A 17,673-nucleotide genomic window follows, 5' to 3' on the forward strand; every position below is an offset into this window, starting at 1 on the left:
TCTCTCCCACCCCCGAGTGGCGGCACCCCTCCGCGGGACGGTTGGTTGGGTCCGGGGCGGGGCCGGCAGGCGCTCCACGTGCGGCCGCAAGCTAGGCTCTCCGATCGCGCCGCTCCGCGGCCACCCCCGCCACCTCGGGGCGGGCGTGTGGGCGGAGCCTCTGGGGGCGGGGCGGGAGGCGTGGGCGGGGGGCGGGGAGGACTCGGAGCGCTCGTCTAGCTGCCAGGGCAGAGGGGCTGAGAGGAGCCGGGCTGGCGCGGTGCGAGCAGGAGGGGCTGGGGTGCCGACGAGAGTCCGACGCCGGGTGCTCCGGGCTTTCTGCGAGGTACGAGCGGGAACTCGGCGTCTGGGGGCCTCCCAGGGGTCCCCTAGCCCGGCCACCGCGCCCCAGCTGCCCACTGTGCCCCCTGCCGGCCGGGCGGCGGCGGCGGCTGGACGGGACTTTGGGAGGGTTTCTGCGAGTGGAGAGCCCCAGCCAAAGCAGTGTCCCCTTCTCTGCGTCTTTCTTCGCCTTCTTCTTGCTTCCTCGGCTCTGGGCGTCGGGCACCGGGCTGGAAGGTCGCCGCTCCACCGGCAGAGATCGCCCACACCGGGGCGGGAGGACAGGGCCCCGGGGCAGCTGAGCCAGGCAGCGGGGGAGGCAGGGAGCTCCGGGGCCGCCTGTACGGCGAGGGCGGGAGGCCGACCGGGGCTGCGGGCTGCGCCGCGGGCTCACGGTGCCGCGCTCGGTTCCCCGGTGGTCTCCCGCGCCCTGTTCTGGGGGCGCCTGTCGGTTGCGCCCCATTGGTCGCGCCTTTGACGCGGCCAGCCCCTAAATCCTGGATTCCTGGGTGCCGTGCCGCCTGTTGTATGCGCACCGGGGCCGGGCAGCCGGGCTGCGGGCAGAGACCCGAGCGAGGCGTCTGTCCCACAGTCCCTGAAGTGTTTGGTCGGGGAGCCGGAGATTGAGCTGGGGCTCGGCGGCGCCAGAAGGGGGCCTCGGTGGGATGCGAGTGGGGGGCGCGGCCTGCAGAATTTGGGTTCCTGGAGGTGCTTGCGGCGTGAAGGCCGGGCCCTGGGCAGAGGAGACCACCATCCTGTGCTCGAGGAGGGCCAGGAACTGTCAGGTATGGACCGCTGGGGGCCACCCTTGTGAGATCCACCCGGCTTTTAACAGCACCTCGAGTCCCGGGACAGCATAACCTAATGGGGAGGGCGTTTTCTTTAAGGGCACGAATAAATGGAAAGCTGTCAAAACAAGCGTATTTTAAAGTTGAATTGAAAGCTGGCAGATTTTCAGACCGTGCAGTTGTGTAGTTAGTGGCCAAAGAAATATTAGCTCTTTTAAACCCTTTTCGTTTTTATTTTTTGGCAAAATCTGTGTTGCCAGTATTTCCCTCAGGAGCTTTGCATTGCCCACAGCGGGGAAGGAAAACTTCAGCAAGCGTTCTCAGGTTGCTTTTGACTTCAAGCCTGTGCGCTCCAGGCTTTTTTTTTTTTTTTTTTTTTTTTTTTTTTTGAGTGTGCAGAAAAAGTATTTGATTCCGTCCCTTTTTCTCTGAGATCCCACAATGTTTATTGGTTTTATAAGCATCTATTTAAATTTAGCTTTTGCACGAAATACTCCCTGTTGCCACAGGGTGTAGTTTAGGGATTAGAAAATACTGTTGGAGAAAGCTGCTAGTGGCTTCATTTTCCAAGAATGTAAGTCATTTCCTTTCAGTGATTTCAGGGAGTTGATATTTCACAGCATCAAAACTTTGTGGGGAAAATTTTCCGTAATACATCTGTCATTAAAAAGGCTTTTGACTTTTGGATTTTTTTCTTCTTAGAGCAGCGCATAAATTCAGGCTCAGCAATGTTAAAGGATAAGAAGTTTTTCAGAATTTACAGCATTAGGAGAGTATTGTAGAAACTAATTTTAACAACCACCAAGACTTACAAACAGCCTGCTCCATAGAGAGTGGGGGAGGGGAGAAGACCAGAGGAGAGAGGCAGGAAAACAGATGCTTTTGCTGTTGTCCTTTGTAGTATAAAACTTGTAGCACTTAATCATTTTCCTTGGGTGTGGTTTTGAGAAATAAAAGTATTATGTTAAAAATGAAATTACTCCACAGTATGAGACAGCTGACATTTAAATGCTCTTTCAGTATGTTTGTAAACATATTGGATTTATATTTCATATTAAAATGGACCTTTGGGATCATTAGATGAGAAGGGTCCCCCAGGGGATATCTCCTATCAAGTAAGTTATCTGCAGAATGTCTTCTCCAGAAAGCAGACTGACTGTAATACGAACTAATTTTCTCCCTTTTGAATTGCTTGTGAAAATACCCCAGATCTGACACTGATGGGGCACAGTAACCAGCAGTTCTTGCAGAACTCAAAACATCTTAAGGGAAAGGAAATCTTTCTCTATTTCCATTCCCTTTTTGGGGGGACAACCTGGGTAAGCTACCAGCTTCAGGTACGTAATTTGAACTTGCTGGTTTAAGATGCTCCTGGCTCTCCAGGAAAACAATAGGGGCTAGGATGGAGACACTGTGGTTGAAAGCAGAGTCCATGTGCTAGGTAATCATTTCTGGCAACCCGTCCTGTAAAAACTCATTCAATTGGGCTAGCTGAATCCAGGGAAGCGGGGGGGGGGGGGGTGTAGAGCTTTTCTAGTTTCTGGACTTTGTTTCCACTTTTAACTACAGTTATAAAGCCTTTGGCTTTCAGAACTTATGGCATAATAGACTTGTGTAGCCTTTTTGTGACAGATGCTTGAAATGAAAGTTTTCAAACAATTGTTTTTGACTGAATTGTCAAGTTCAGAGTTTAGTGTAAATGAGTCCCGTCTCTCAACTTTTTTGATAAAGGAATTCTTTGTAGTTTTCAGCTTGGATGCTGCACATTCTGATTTTGAGACTGAGGGTTTAAAAAAAAAAAAAATAAACCTGCAAACAATTATTTTATTACATGAAAGCCAGTACTAAGAAAAGATTAATTCAGTCCAGATGTAAAAATGTATGTGAATTTTAGATTCAGATGATCTCAACAAGTTTTCCCTTTTGTTGATGAAACTGCCTGGATCCCAGATGGCATTCACAAATTATCCCTTAGGTGGTTTTCTGAGTTCAGAACTAGATTTCAGGGACCTTCTTTAAAGTCCTTTTAAGGGTGCCTGGGTGGCTCAGTGGGTTAAGCCGCTGCCTTCGGCTCGGGTCATGATCTCAGGGTCCTGGGATCGAGTCCCACATCAGGCTCTCTGCTCAGCAGGAAGCCTGCTTCCCTCTCTCTCTCTCTCTCTGCCTTCCTCTCCGTCTACTTGTGATCTCTCTCTGTCAAATAAATAAATAAAATCTTTAAAAAAAAATAATAAAAAAATAAAGTCCTTTTAATACTGTTTTAAGTGTTCTAAAGGACAGAAAGTTTTCTGTTTTTATGCAGAGATGGGTTTTTCCTATTCCACGTTAATACAAACCTTATAAATACCCTGGTTTGGTAAATAAAGTCTCTGTAGGAAAGCCAGAAGTATTTAGTATTGTGTATTCTTATGGGCAAAGCATAGAATCTTTGGCTCTCATTTAGGAAATTCCAACGTTGTTTTAAAGAAAATAAAAGAGTTTTGTGTGTTTGCAGTCTTCAGTAGAATCCTGTTGTAACACAGTTTCTGGTTTTCTATAAAGCAGTTAGTCCTTACATGATGATTCTTCTACCCTGCTCCCTCACCATTAAGAAACAGCAAACACAACCTCTAAGAAATCTCCAATAGTTTAAAAAAAATCTGTTGTTCCAGTACTAAAGTTATAAAGGGTGTGTGTTGCACACTTAAAATTATATACTTTTAAGGAGTCTTTGATTATATAATTACACATTTGGGAGTTTAATTACATTGTGATTGTATATTAAACAATTGAGTGTAGGTGGGGGGAATAGAAAAGATACAAAGATGAAATTTTATGAGTGGTGAAATTTTAGTTAAAATGTATCTCTCCTAGGGGCACCTGGGTGACTCAGTTGGTCACATCCTGGGGCTCAGTGGGGAGTCTGCTTCTTTTTCTCCCTCTCCACCTAACCCCGCGTTTGCTATCTCTGTCTCTCTCAGATAGGTAAATAAAGCCTTTTTAAAAAAATGTATCTTTCCTAAACTCAAACAGGAAAAATAGTACTTGTTGACCTTTATAGTTAAACTTTGACATGGGGGATAGTGGAAAAGACTTTCGGAATTGCATGTTATCTGGAAAAAAAGGCTTTGTGGGCCTATAAATTTAAGTAGAAACAAGTCAAAGGAATAATTTGACAGGAAGGAGGAAGTGGAGTATCGAGCACTGAGTTGCAAGGGAAATCTGAACTTGGGAGGATGAATATTTAAAACAAGGCTGAAGTAGGGGAAATTTTCTATTTAAAAGTGGAAATTAAAAAGTAAGATCTTTTTAGCTGAGGAGAAAAAGGATTAGTATTAAGGTCCCCAGGACAGTCATATAGACAACATGACCTAGGTGCTGTTGAGTGGTATTTATCTTGGAAAGCTTGTCTGCATTTGTGTCAAACTGCTGCTTTGGTGTTAAATAATGTTTGGGGACTGGATGCTTATCATCGTGTTCTGCCCCCCCCCCCCCCAGCCCATAGCACTTCTCATTTCAAAGACTGGGAACATTTTCTGTCTAAACTGTAAGGATTCTGCAAATATCTAATTATTATCCCAAACGTTTGTGAGCCCTAGAGTCTGCCTGCCATGCTATGGGACCCGAGGGGTTCTACAGTAGTAATGGCCATAGTGATCCTAATATTTTGAGTGAAAATAAGCTACCTGTGCTTCCAGGTTATCTGATATGATTTGGTGGTGTAATTACCTCTGATGCACGTTTGTATCACACCACTTTTTATCTGTATGTAGTGCCACAATCATGTAGTGTACCATACTGATCGAGAAGAGATTCTAGAACACTGGGAAGGGGAAAGAAATCACTGATCTGACAGGAAGAATTTTCTCAGGAGGAGAAAAATGGAGTGCTGCACCAAATTCACAGGAACCAGTTATAGGCCAGAAGAGAAGGCAGTGTTTACTGGGAGCTTCCTTGGGGCTGCCTGAGCATAATGTTTTCTTGAATGCCTGTCCCCACCTGTGTGGCCTTTCCTAACAGTTTAACCTGTACGGGAGGAAAACTAAGTAGCGATTTGGGCATTATCCAGTGTATTTCATTAATGTGATAACTGGGATAATTCTGACCAAAAATAACTATTTAGAACCTTCAGCATTCATAATTGATTATCCAGGAATATTTTTTAGAGGTTTTCTAATAACCCTGCCTTTATACATATTTATTATAAAGCATTGAGCAGTAATGTTTTTCAGGTATATGAACCCAGAAAAGCAATTATTTTATACTAACTTGTAGCCACAGTTTCCTATGAAGGAGGAAATCATTATAAAAATCACTTGAGTTCTGGATGAAGATTCTAGGAAATTAGGTAGTTCTTTGTGTGGTTTACATTGAATGAGTAGTTATTTTTCTCCCCACAAGTAGCAACACTTGTACTGTCCAGTTTCAGTAGATGGCTTGGGGAGTAGTGTCCCTGAGGCTTTATTTCTTTTAACTTGTTTCTGAATAATTACATACAACCAGAAAAATGCACAGATCAGAAGTGTGTACCATGAAGTGATTATATCCAGGCAGCCAGCATCCAAATCAGAAAAACAGATCATTACCTCATTCCCCACCCCCCAACCTCCCCCCAACCAAGCCTCTCCTTACATTCGTAATCCCTGCCCTGGGGATAACCGCTATTCTGACGTTCATTGCCTTAGGTTAGTTTTAACCTGTTCTCAGACTGCATTTAAGTGCAATCAAATGTAAGTTCTCTTTTGTGTCTTCTTCAGCTCAACATAGTGTCATGGCCAAATTGATGCAGATAGCAGTGCTTTTTTCTTTTATTTCTGTGGATGAATGTACCCAGTTTATTTATCCATTCTGTTGGTGGACATTTGGGGAGTTTGGGGCTGGTATGTGGGGTATGACCTTTTGATTGCTCAAGAAAATTTGAGCACTTGGAGTTGAAAGGAGAGTGTAGTCTTAAGATGAAAAGAGAAAAGTACTTCAGAAATGTGAGAGAAAAAAAATGCAGCATTACAAAAACACGGAAGTCTCAACTCAGTCCACAGAATCCTAGTGTTTCAGGGACATGGGAATATACCAGCTGGATATTGCCAGATTTTAACTGAGGGCTGAGAAGAGGGAGGAGACCTTAGGTGGCAGCCAGCCTTACCATTTTTTAGAAGTGGCGGGACTGAGGCCCAGTCTAGCCTACATTAGTGCTGTCTAAGGGCTAAAACCTAGCTCCCAACTCTGCAGCCCAAGCAGAGAGTCCACTGGCATAAGGATGGGGTGCCCTTTCCTGATTGACACCAAGGTCTCCTGTGGCTCTGTTGAGATAGACTCAGACCTGCCCAGAGTAAACAGAGGAATAGCACAGTGAGGCAGAATTTAACCTCAAGGCTGTTCTACTTCTGCTCCCATACAGAAGTCTCTTGGAACGTCTCTTTCTCCCTTTTTTCCTTCTCCCTGTGTTCTAGGCCTTTCCAGTGAGATGTTGGGTATTGAATGATGGGTAGGTGACATCTCAAGGTCCCTCCTGATTCAGTGTTTCATAACAATGATCCATAAATGATCTGGGCTGGACCCCAATTTCAAAGGACTGCTTTCTAAATATTTTCAGAATAGTTCACTCTTAAGAAGATAGTGTAAAAAATTCTTTTTTTGTTTTTTTGTTTTTTGTTTGCCTCTTCCTGCCATTATATCCCCACCTTTTACACACTTTTCTCCCCCCCTGGAAACCCTTCCGCCTCCTTCAAGTTATCTTTTGGTAAACATCCCCGGAAACATCCTGTCTCTACCTATAACAACAGTGAAATTCAGTTGCTGAAGTCTACTGCAGTATCCAGGAAGCATTTACTGTAAAACATAGGATTATGAGAAACCTAATAGATAAAACAAAGTGCTTACAAAAGGAAACAAATGAGATAAATATGCATCTTTCTTTCGTGTTTCCCTGAAGAGAAAAAGGGCATTCTTTTTTTTTTTTTTTAATTTGTGGTTTAAGAAAAGGCTTAGAATTTTGACTTAGGCCAGAAGAAAAACAGAATAACAGAAGTTTTACAAATGGGTAGTATATACATTTTGCTCAGATGAGATATTGCTTAGAACAGCAAAAGCTTAGCATGTATAATCTTAGGAAATAAAAAATGTGCTTACCATAGGGTCACATCTCTGACAAGTTGCTCGCTGAAATTACTGTAGAAAGAGTAGTGTGTTTTGGAGGCGGCATGGAAGAGAAGCAGGAAAGTACAATGGTAAGAATGAGGTCTTTGAAATCAGTCATCTAGGGTGGAGATCTAGGCTCCACTGTCTTCCAGTGTGTAACCTTGAGGAAGTTCCTTATTTCTCTGAACCTCTTTTTCCTTATCTGTAAAACAAAGATAATGATAGTAACTATACCACTTTGTTGTTTTGATTATTAAATGAAATAGTACACATAAAGCAATGGCATGGTCTGACACACTAAATTGCCAAGTAATGTTAGCTCTTATTACTGAGGACAAAAGAAATGATGCTAAAGGATTTTTAGTATTCTTGGGAGTGCCTGAACCTTTAATTTACAATCAACTTGAGATTTTATTATGTTTTGTTTTTGATGACATTCAGCAGGCAACAAAACCTAGTATTTCTCAGTTACAGATATTGGGCAGTCTCTGTTGCTGCACTAAGAGTAGCTGCTGGCCTGTTCATTGATCACTAATTGATTGATCCTTCCTAATTCTTGTCTAATTTCCAGTAGTCTCACTCAGTCTCTCAGCTTCTGCTTGCTAGATACTTATTTTTTTTTAAAGATTTTATTTATTTATTTGACAGATAGAGATCACAAGTAGGCAGAGAGGCAGGCAGAGAGATAGAGGAAGAAGCAGGTTCCCTGCTGAGCAGAGAGCCGGATGTGGGCCTCCATCCCAGGACCCTGGGATCATGATCTGAGCCGAAGGCAGAGGCTTTAACCCACTGAGCCACCCAGGTGCCCCTAGATAATTATTTCTTTCCAGATGCCAAAAGATAAATCTGCAGATTAAAAATATTCTCTTTATGATAATTAAGTTTGTGCAAAGTATTTTTAAATGTAAAGAGTACCAAATGGCTGATGTCTTTTGCTCTACACAGATTTTATGTACTTTTAGAGAAAACCACGATTATTGGTATAAAGCAATTGTTTATTTCTCTCATCCCCACCCCCCCACCATTGGCACCATTTACATAATGTGGGCCAGACCCCTTTATAATTTTCTCTCATGAGGCCCAAAGCTTATGATATTAAACCATTCATTCAATGGAAATTAATAGTCTGAAAGTTTGAAAGTTTCAAAAGGACCATTTTAAAAAAACAAACTTAAGCACATTAGAAAGACACATTTACATCTAAACAGCCTAATTATAAGTCCAGTGAAAATAGGCACAGGCTCCTCCAGAATAGCCATGATGTATCATTCTACTGTGTTCATTAAAAACAGGACCTACTCTGTGTAATCCCATGCCCTGTTACACATTGTGTAGTATCTTTATTTTTTCGTTGTGTAGTATCTTGAACTCAGCAGGCATTTTTTTAAAGCATTCAGTTTACTGGGTGCCTGGGTGGCTCAGTGGGTCATGATCTCAGGGTCCTGGGATCAAGTCCCACATTGGGCTCTCTGCTCCGTGGGGAGCCTGCTTCCCCCCACCCCTCTGCCTGACTTTCTGCCTACTTGTGATCTCTGTCCGTCAAATAAATAAATAAAATCTTTAAAAAAATAAATAAATAAAGCATTCAGTTTGCTAAGACCATCGAAAAATGGGTTTTATACCTCTATGAGATATCCAGGACCATGTTGAATACTTTGTGCAAGTCCTGCCAAAGTGCGTCTTGTCTAGGTGGGGAAACAAAATACATGTATGTGGAAAGGAATTAGATGTTTCCAGATAAGTGCTAAATGGAGTCCTAGTTTTAGGGAGAATCACTAATGGCCAAAGGGAGGATGTCCCTTGCTTCCCTAGGGCTTCTGAATTTGTGTTGGGCCCTGAGGTCCGGCTGGGATCTTTCTCTTCTTCAGGCACCACAACAAACAATAAGAAGGTTAGGATCTAGTAAAAGGCTCAAATATTAAGAGAAAACTATGAAATTGAAATTATTAAATGTTTATCTAACTTTATTCATTTAATATAATATGTGCCTACTGTGTGCCAGGCACTGTTCTAGACCCTAGAGATATGTCAGTGAACAAAATAAAGACAAAAGGCCTGCCTTCATGGAGTTTATATCCTATTAGAAGATAAACAATAAACACAACAAAGCAAATTTATAGTATTTTAGAAAATACTAACTGTAGTTGGAAAAAGAAAACTAGAACAGGATAATGGACATTGGTATGCTGGAGGTGGGTACTGGGGCCCTTGGCAATTTAAAATAGTATGGTCAAGGTAGGACTCACTGAGAAGAAGACTTGAAGGAGGAAGTTGGCCATACAGAGATACTTGGGGGAAAGAACATTCCATCAGAAATTAACAAAGGCCTCAGGCAGAAGTGTGCTTGGTGTGTTTCAGGAACAGTGAGGTCACAGAATAATAGTAGATGAGGTCAGAGAGGTTTAGGTGGCAATCCTATAGGGTCTGACTGGTAGCCCATTTTAAGAACTTCCTCATTTACTGAGTGAAATGGGGAATCATTGAAGACCTTTGAGTAGGGGAGCAAGGGGATTTGATTTGCATTTTGATAGAATCATTGGCTGCTATGTTGAGACAAAAATGGAGTAGGGTGGTCAAGGGCAGAAGCCAGGGTACAAGTTAGCAGCTGCTGATAATGATCCAAACTGAGAAATGTCAATAGCAGGACAGGAAGTGGTGAGAAGTGACCAGAGTTTATTTTGTAGATCAAACTACTGAGATTGCCTGGCCAACTGTTAGAGGAGTGTGAGAGAGATTGGAATAAGGATAACCTCAAGATTTTTGCATAATTGTTGAGCTGCTATGAACCAGGATGGGGATCTGATGGAGGAGACAACTACTAGCTGCTTTAAACATGTAATGTTTGACTTCCAAGTGGAGAGGATGAGTAGGTTGTTGGATATAGGAATCTGGAGTTAAAGACATCCAGGCTGGAGATTCAAATTTGGAAGATGCCAACAGAATTTGGATGAGCTCCTTTAAGGAATGTTTGTAGACGGAGAAAGCAATCCATGGACCAAGCCTTGGGTTATACCAGTATTTACAGTTTGTTGAAGAAGAGAAGAAATCTCCTAAGAAATTATCTTACAACATAAGAATTCTGCACGTATTTCCAACATAGTGGACCTAAGTGTCTCCATTCTCTAAGTAAGTGTTATTATTAGAAGATGCTGCTATTTCTGTTGACCCACAAGGTGGGAAGAATGAACTGTGAGTTGTTTTTCTGTGATGAGGCGCTTGGGCTGAGCCTGAGGTGTTTCAGCCTGTAGAGATTGAGTTGGTAAGAAGCAACCAGTAAAGGAGACTGAGGAGGAACAGCCAGAATGATAGGGAGGAAATTGGAAGAATATCCTTGAAGTCAAGTAAAGGAAGTGTCTGAAGGAAGAGAGAGTGAATCAGTGGTGTCATAGGTTGAGAGGTGTGAGAGGTCAAGTAAGATGAGGACTGAGTTGCTCATTGGATTTAGCAAGAGAAGTCACTGGGACCTTGATCAGAGCTGTGTTGATGGAGGGGTGGGGAAAAAACCTTATGGAGTGGGTTCAAGAGGGAATAAAACACTTTTGAAAGAGAATTCTTATTTTCATTTCAGTGATATTTCTTATAAATATCCAATATTGAATGTGAGTACTCTTTAATATGTCTGATAGACTGTGGGGTGGGACTTCAGAATACTAGAGGCCATGAAGGTCTTCAACAGATTCTGACAGGAATGGGGGGAACCTTTGAGTGTCCTTCAAGTTATTATTTGTAGAGCTCCTAGTGTTTAGACTGTAGTCAGTTTCTTTAGAAATAGAAAAAACAGTTCTAATGCATTTGCTTTATTCTAAATTGCATCCCTTTGGTAAGAACTACATCCTGGAAGCACAGTCGCTTGTGTTGAGACTTTGTTTTGTTCTGTTTCTAGTAAAGACGTGTTCTTTACTTCAACTCGTTCGTTGATCCTTTCTATGAAAAGGATACAACAGAGCCCCAGGGAGACCTGTGCTTTGAGTTGGCTTCTTTTTCAGCAATCATGATAGGTTTCCGCTTGACCAGACATATCCTAGTGCCCCATGGACCTGGAAACCTTCGTTCACGGAATGGATGGTTCGGGTTAGGGGTTCCCAAGAGCCAGAACAAATCAAGTAATAGAAACATTGCTTGTTTAATATTTCTTTTATACGTTGCTGGTATCTTCGTTGTGAATATTATTTCAAAGCATGTGATTATGCAATTTTCATAGTTCTGTATTGTATATCATAATTATGCACCAGGAATTTTCTCTTCTGGGAATTACCTTTCAATTATAATGCTAACTTTCTGTAATACTATCATCAAAATGAATCTGCAAGTCTCTGATACTAATTATCTTTTCTTTCCCTGAGCTTATTAAAATGTTAACACATAGGCCTTTAATGCTTAAAATATTGTTTTGGGGTAGTTAAAGGCTTACAGTGTATGGTAGAATTAAAACTTTGTTACATGTGTTTGAGTGTTGTTTGGTAATAAAAGAAAAGTATAGCGATAGTCTTTGGAAAGTTGCTAATTATGGGAAAATGCTGGAAAGAACAAGGGCTTTTATTTTGCAGTGGATTATGGTGCGTGTTTTTTGAGAAGTGGAGTTCCAGGGGCTATATGTGTTTCCAGTGGGCTGTGGTATACACATAATGTCAGCATTCTCTTAGGTATTGCGCTGTCAACACTGCTTTATTAGTATCATTTTGAATGTTTTTTCAGCTGAAACTTATAAGTCACTCCACAGTTAGTTAAATGAGCGTAATTGGCTTGTAACAGAGAAATTCTGACACAAGGCCAATGTGAAATAATTTGGCAGCCCTAGGTGTTTTACATGGTAAATACTGGAGTGTGCAGAGGTATAAAACTAAGCAAATTTTGAAATAAATGTTAAGTCTTTTAAGTCAGTGACTACAGGATGAAGTCCAGAGCTCTTAAGCATGGAACTCAACCTGCCAAACCAGAGCTGCGCCCTGTGGCCCCCCGGGAAGACTGGATGCAGACATGTTTGGGTTTCTAACATAGTATTAGAACATTCTTTTACCAACATTTAAAAGCTGAAATTTTTTAATTAAAGAAGTTTTTTTGAACCCTGCGCCGCCTTTTGAAAAACCGGAAGGCGTGGCAATGATTCTTTGCAGGCAACATAACAGCTTCCCCTTTTATATGGGGTTTGTACTGTGCAGGCCACCGTCAACCCCAGAAGAGATCGTCTGTCTTGCCCCCAACACCGAGACAAAGTGGCTGTTGGCATTTTCATCCTACAGGCTTCCCTCCTTTCTTGCCTGCCCCAGTAGGCACATGAAATGGCTGTCCTTATATTATAGACCCTTAGATTATTTTCCAGTGTCATCTCACAGATCCTTAAGTCTAACCAAACTATGCTCCTCATTGTCGCCCATTGTCTCCATTATCAGACTAATATTTAGTCTGGGTCCTCCTTGTTCTTCTGCTTGTACTGACCAGCGCTGCGGAACGTCTGTATCACTTCACTGGAACTTAGTACATCCTACTTTATGTAATCCCCTTTTTATCCGTATTTTCTAGCTCCCCAAACTATAAGTTTCTTGAGGGCAACAACCATATCTTGTAATTTACAAGTACCTAGCAAATTTGTTTTAGATATACTAGGTTAGTTATTGTTTAGATTTATCTCCCAGTGGATGATAATGTATGATTATAATGATGCTTTAGAAGAATTAGAAAATACAAAAATTGGGACACGTGGGTGGCTTAGATGGTTAAGCGCCTACCTTTGGCTCAGGTCGTGATCTCAGGGTCCTGCAGTCAAGCCCCACATCGGGCTCCCTGCTTGGTCGGGATCCTGCTTCTCCCTCTCCTTCTACTGCTCCCCATGCTTGTGCTCCCTTACTCTGTCAAATAAATAAAATCTTAAAAAAAAAAAAAAGGCGAAAGAAAAAAAAAAAACAAAAATTTATATAAAATGTATTTCCTCAAATAGAGCTTTCTTAATTTACTATGCCCATTTCTTTGTAGCAGGATTTGTGTAATTTATTTGAGTATTAATTCACTAAACACCTCTTTTATTGCCAGTTCTGATTCTGTTATGTAGATGGATGAATTTTCCAAATAAGTGGATCATTATTACATAGCATTTTATTATTTTAGACATGCTTCCTTCTAGGGCTAATACTCTTTTAAATGTCTTATTTTTTCATTCTTTTGACAACTAGTATGTACCCTATGCAGAAGGCCCTGGCGGTAGTGTGAGTTCAACAGGCAATTGTGGTTCCTGCTCTCCTGAAGCATTAACCTGTTGGCTGGAAAGGCAGATATGAAATAACAGAGTAATTGTTCAATTTTGATAAGTATCTTTTTAAAGATTCTATTTATTTGTTTGACAAAGAGAGAGAGATCACAAGTAGGCAGAGAGGCAGGCAGAGAGAGGGGGGGAAGCAGGCTCCCCGCTGAGCAGAGAGCCCGACATGGGGCTCGATCCCAGGACCCTGAGACCATGACCTGAGCCGAAGGCAGAGGCCCAACCCACTGAGCTACCCAGGTGTCCCAGTTTTGATAAGTACTACCAAGATGTAGGGTGTTCTGAGACCTTATAAGAGAGCACTCTGGTAAGGGTGGGAATAACTTTATAGTTTGTTTTGTTTGATGCCTAAGTTCAACTCGATTTAAATAACTAAATGAGAGACAAAAGAGAAATTGGAGTAGAAATTTCAGATATAGCTAACTTGGAAACCAACTTAAATTTTATGAAACCATAATTATTTTAACATTTTTTTTTTTTTTTTAATTTGACAGAGAGATCACAAGTAGGCAGGGAGGCAGGCAGAGAGAGAGGAAGAAGCAGGCTCCCCGCTGAGGAGAGAGCCCAACTTGGGGCTCGATCCCAGGACGCTGGGATCATGAACTGAGCCGAAGGCAGAGGCTTTAACCCAATGAGCCACCCAGGCGCCCTGAAACCATAATTATTTTAAAGATGTTTGAAGTAAGGACTTTTCTTATAGCTTCCAAAAATAGGATATAAAAAAAACAAACAAACTGATTTTTCCCCCCTCAAGTGGTTAGTACCTTTATTTTCTATTTCCGAGCCCATGACAGAAAAATATTAATAGTTTATTGGTCTGATCTTGGAGTGATGTAATAGCAGTGTTATGAAAAATCTTAGCAGTAAAGTTAGTGGCATATGTGAGCCAAAAAATAGAGTGGAATTTTGTGTGGTGCATATATTTTATCACAGCAATCAGAAATGTCTTAGGCTTTTTTTTTTTTTCCCAAAGAAAATAGAATTCTATACTTAACTAAACCCATCTAAATATAGTGGGAAAGTTAATTTTTTGCATAGTTTAGTGTCACACTGAAACAAAGGTCAGCTGCCGAGGTGCCATTTTTGAAATTTCTGTTGAGAAACTCATGTTACTGGTAATTATAGAAGGAGATTCAGAAAATTAACATATTTAAGGAAGTTTTAGTTCAAATAAACCCAGGCTTTTTCAAATGTGAGCTTAAGGAAATTTAAGGAAACCAAATCAGGGCATAGTTTTTAAGAAATGTCAAATGTCATATAGAATTTAAAATAAATGCCAGATAAATCTTTTTAATCCCAAATATGCAGAGCCCACATTAATTTTAAGTTAACAGAGAATGTTTAACTGATTATTTGTAATTTACTAAATTACTTGCTTTTCCTGGTGCCTACAGAAATTAAAGAGACATTGTCATGAATTTTAGTTGTAGAGTAAAAACCAACAGGGAAAGCTAATGAAAGTTACATAACTTATAAAGTTTCCTTTAATGATTTTTTTTTTTTTTTTTTTTTTTTTTGGCTTATGTATTCTGGAACTAGTCTTGTATTTCTGACCAATAAGTTACCAATAAGTTTTCAGGGAACTTGTAAGCAGCATTTCATAGACACAGGATCTAAGTGAATGCATTTTAATTTATAAATTATTTTCAGGTGAGGAGACAAATAAATAATTGCAAGGGGATGGGAAAGGCCATGAAATGTTGTTCAGGGGCCTGGTAGGCTGGTTAGTGGTCAGTTGAATTCCATTTTCTAGAGCTCAAACCTTAACCAGACCTGTTGTGGTGGTCATTTGTGTTTGTGTTATCTTTTTTTGATGTTACTGCCTGTGCTATGGATGTTAGTCCTGTGTTTTCATGTAGGCAATAAGATGTTTTGAGGACACACAAGATGCTATATTTCTACTCTCTTGAATTCTTCCGTAGCTCCTGGAAAACTGTTGGCTCTTGATGTAAGCCAGTATTATGGTTTTATTCTCTGCGATATGTATGATGTGAGAGAACTGTCATCTAGATTTAAACCTTCAGCAAGTCAGGGGAGCAAGCATTTGACCCACTAAAAAAAAAAAAGGTAACAGAATTGTGTTTATGCGTACCTCCCAACTCTGATGTGTAAATGATATGTATGTGTAAATCGTACGATAGTGATACGTATTCATATTTCAGGTTGGCATTGGAATACACATCTTGTTGCTTACTCAAAAGACTATGAAAAATGCAAATTTTGTTCCATAAACTTTCAAAAGACCGTAAGTAAGTACTGGGTTTTAAAAACCATCAATAGGCTGCAGTGATAGAAATTATTTCTAATTTCTCAGTGAAAGAAGACAAGGTCTTTTTAGAAATGCCTGAGTTTGGCGTTTCTTCCCAGCCTGCATCAGAACAGGTTTCTTGTTTCCTTATGCCATGAGTTTTCTCGAAGTGACAGTACTGTATGCATAGTGTTCCTCTGCTTTCCTGGGGCTGACCTGAGACACAAAGCTTAATCCATTGGAAACACCCATTTAACCATTCCTGCAGTTTTTTCTCCTTGGTTTGACAAGTGGTGTTGTCCACTCTTGTTCTGGTGATCAAGTTTTCTGTGAGAAAGTAGTCTTAAAAATGACATGGGCCTCTGGCCATTTGAATTGTTATGCTTGGCCCAGTGGCCTAGGAGTGAGATGATAATGGTAGTTATCTTGTAAGTATCTTTATGACTTTGAACCTTCCACAAGCCAGGAGCAGTTGACTCATAACACAAACTATAAACTGTGTTTATGAAAATCCATATAATATATTTCCAAGTCTGACATATGAATAAAATATAACTTTCATAACAGTAATATGTAGTTAGATTTAATGTAGCATTGAAAAATAAAAATTTTAAGTTTTCAAAAACTGTAAAGATTGTGTTTTGATTACCCATAGAATATAGCTATACAATAGAACATTTTCTTCAAAGAAACAAATGAAGATGTCATTGATTTGCTTCCTCTGGTAATTAAAAAATAATATATATACACTTTTAAATGTTTGGTTATGGGAATAATTATGTAATTGTAAGAATAATTCCAAATGGTGTTCTTTCAATTCTCTGAGATGCCAAAATGTAAAATAAAATAATAGGTCTTCAGAATGGTATATGTAGCTTAATTAATGAGGTTTTTCTACCTAAGTGCAGATAGAAATATAGCCATATGGTATGATTGAGAGTTCTATCGTTAGAGTTTGATATTATAATAGATGACTATTCAGAAGTTGAATTACATCTGATTTTGAGAAGTCCCAGATCTTAAAGTGTTGTTAGATAAGGGAAGATACTGCTAAGATAAAACAATGCATTTGTAGGTGCTTTGTAAACGTGATATCCTGTCATCTCAGGGTCTTAGATAGTTATCTGGATGGTCATGTACTACCGATAGGTATCGACAAGAGAAAGAAGAGTGTAGAAAGTGCTACAGTGTTTACCCTGGGCTGCAGGTCATGAGAAGGAGACTGTGACACTCTCAGATGAAGCACAGATGTTGTATGTGTATGTGTGTACATGGACACATACTTGTAGGGCAAGGACGCAGAGTATTCATCAGAGTAAGAACCATGAGTCACATATGTTACCTCTTTCTTAAAAATTGAAGGTGAGCATGTATTTCCTTCAACTAGATAGTCTGGCATTATCATAATTATATCATAAATATGTGACATTTTGTAGTTTTAAAAGGAATTTTTACCTTACTTTTGATTACTTTGATCTTCAGAGTAGTAGTCCCTATATTTTACAGATGAGGAGGTTAAATAATTTGCATGATTTGACAGCTTTACCTGATACAGTTTGTGACAAAACCAGAACATGGTACTCTGTTTCTAACTCTGTCACCTGTGCTTTTTTTCCCTGCTACCAGTCGCAGTCACCCTGTTGATAAAACATTTCTAGAGTATTTGCAAAAAAAGGTGTGACATTTTGATTTAGTTTTTTCAGTACCTTTTTAAGTCACTTTTAGTTTCTGCCAGATACTAAATCAACTTGTGTTCCTTAAGTAGCTTACATTGATTTTGCCATAGAGAATTTTTGTGTCAGGCCGAACTAGATAAAATAGTCTTTTTCAAACATACTGCACTTCCTGCAATAATGCATTTAACATGGCACGGAATTCCTGATCATTGGATTTTATTAGAAGACAGCAAGTATACATAAAATTTCACACTATTAATCCTTTGTTCA

At 40.5% G+C, this 17,673-nt stretch overlaps 1 protein-coding gene across 5 annotated transcripts in view; it reads left to right on the forward strand.

Moving 5' to 3' along the window:
* The first annotated feature begins 203 nt into the window (after positions 1-203).
* FRMD6 (FERM domain containing 6) overlaps positions 204-17,673 on the forward strand; it is a 76,325-nt gene continuing 58,855 nt past the window's right edge. For 2 of the 5 annotated variants that reach the window (XM_047738015.1, XM_047738020.1), the window contains exon 1: positions 213-325. The gene's annotated coding sequence lies outside the window, so the exon portion shown is untranslated. Of the gene's footprint in view, positions 326-708; positions 1,107-17,673 lie in introns of those variants that run through there. The other 3 variants (XM_047738017.1, XM_047738019.1, XM_047738016.1) reach the window with 2 other exon arrangements.

The sequence above is a fragment of the Lutra lutra genome, chromosome 7 (genome assembly GCF_902655055.1).
Source record: "Lutra lutra chromosome 7, mLutLut1.2, whole genome shotgun sequence".
Lineage (NCBI taxonomy): Eukaryota > Metazoa > Chordata > Mammalia > Carnivora > Mustelidae > Lutra > Lutra lutra.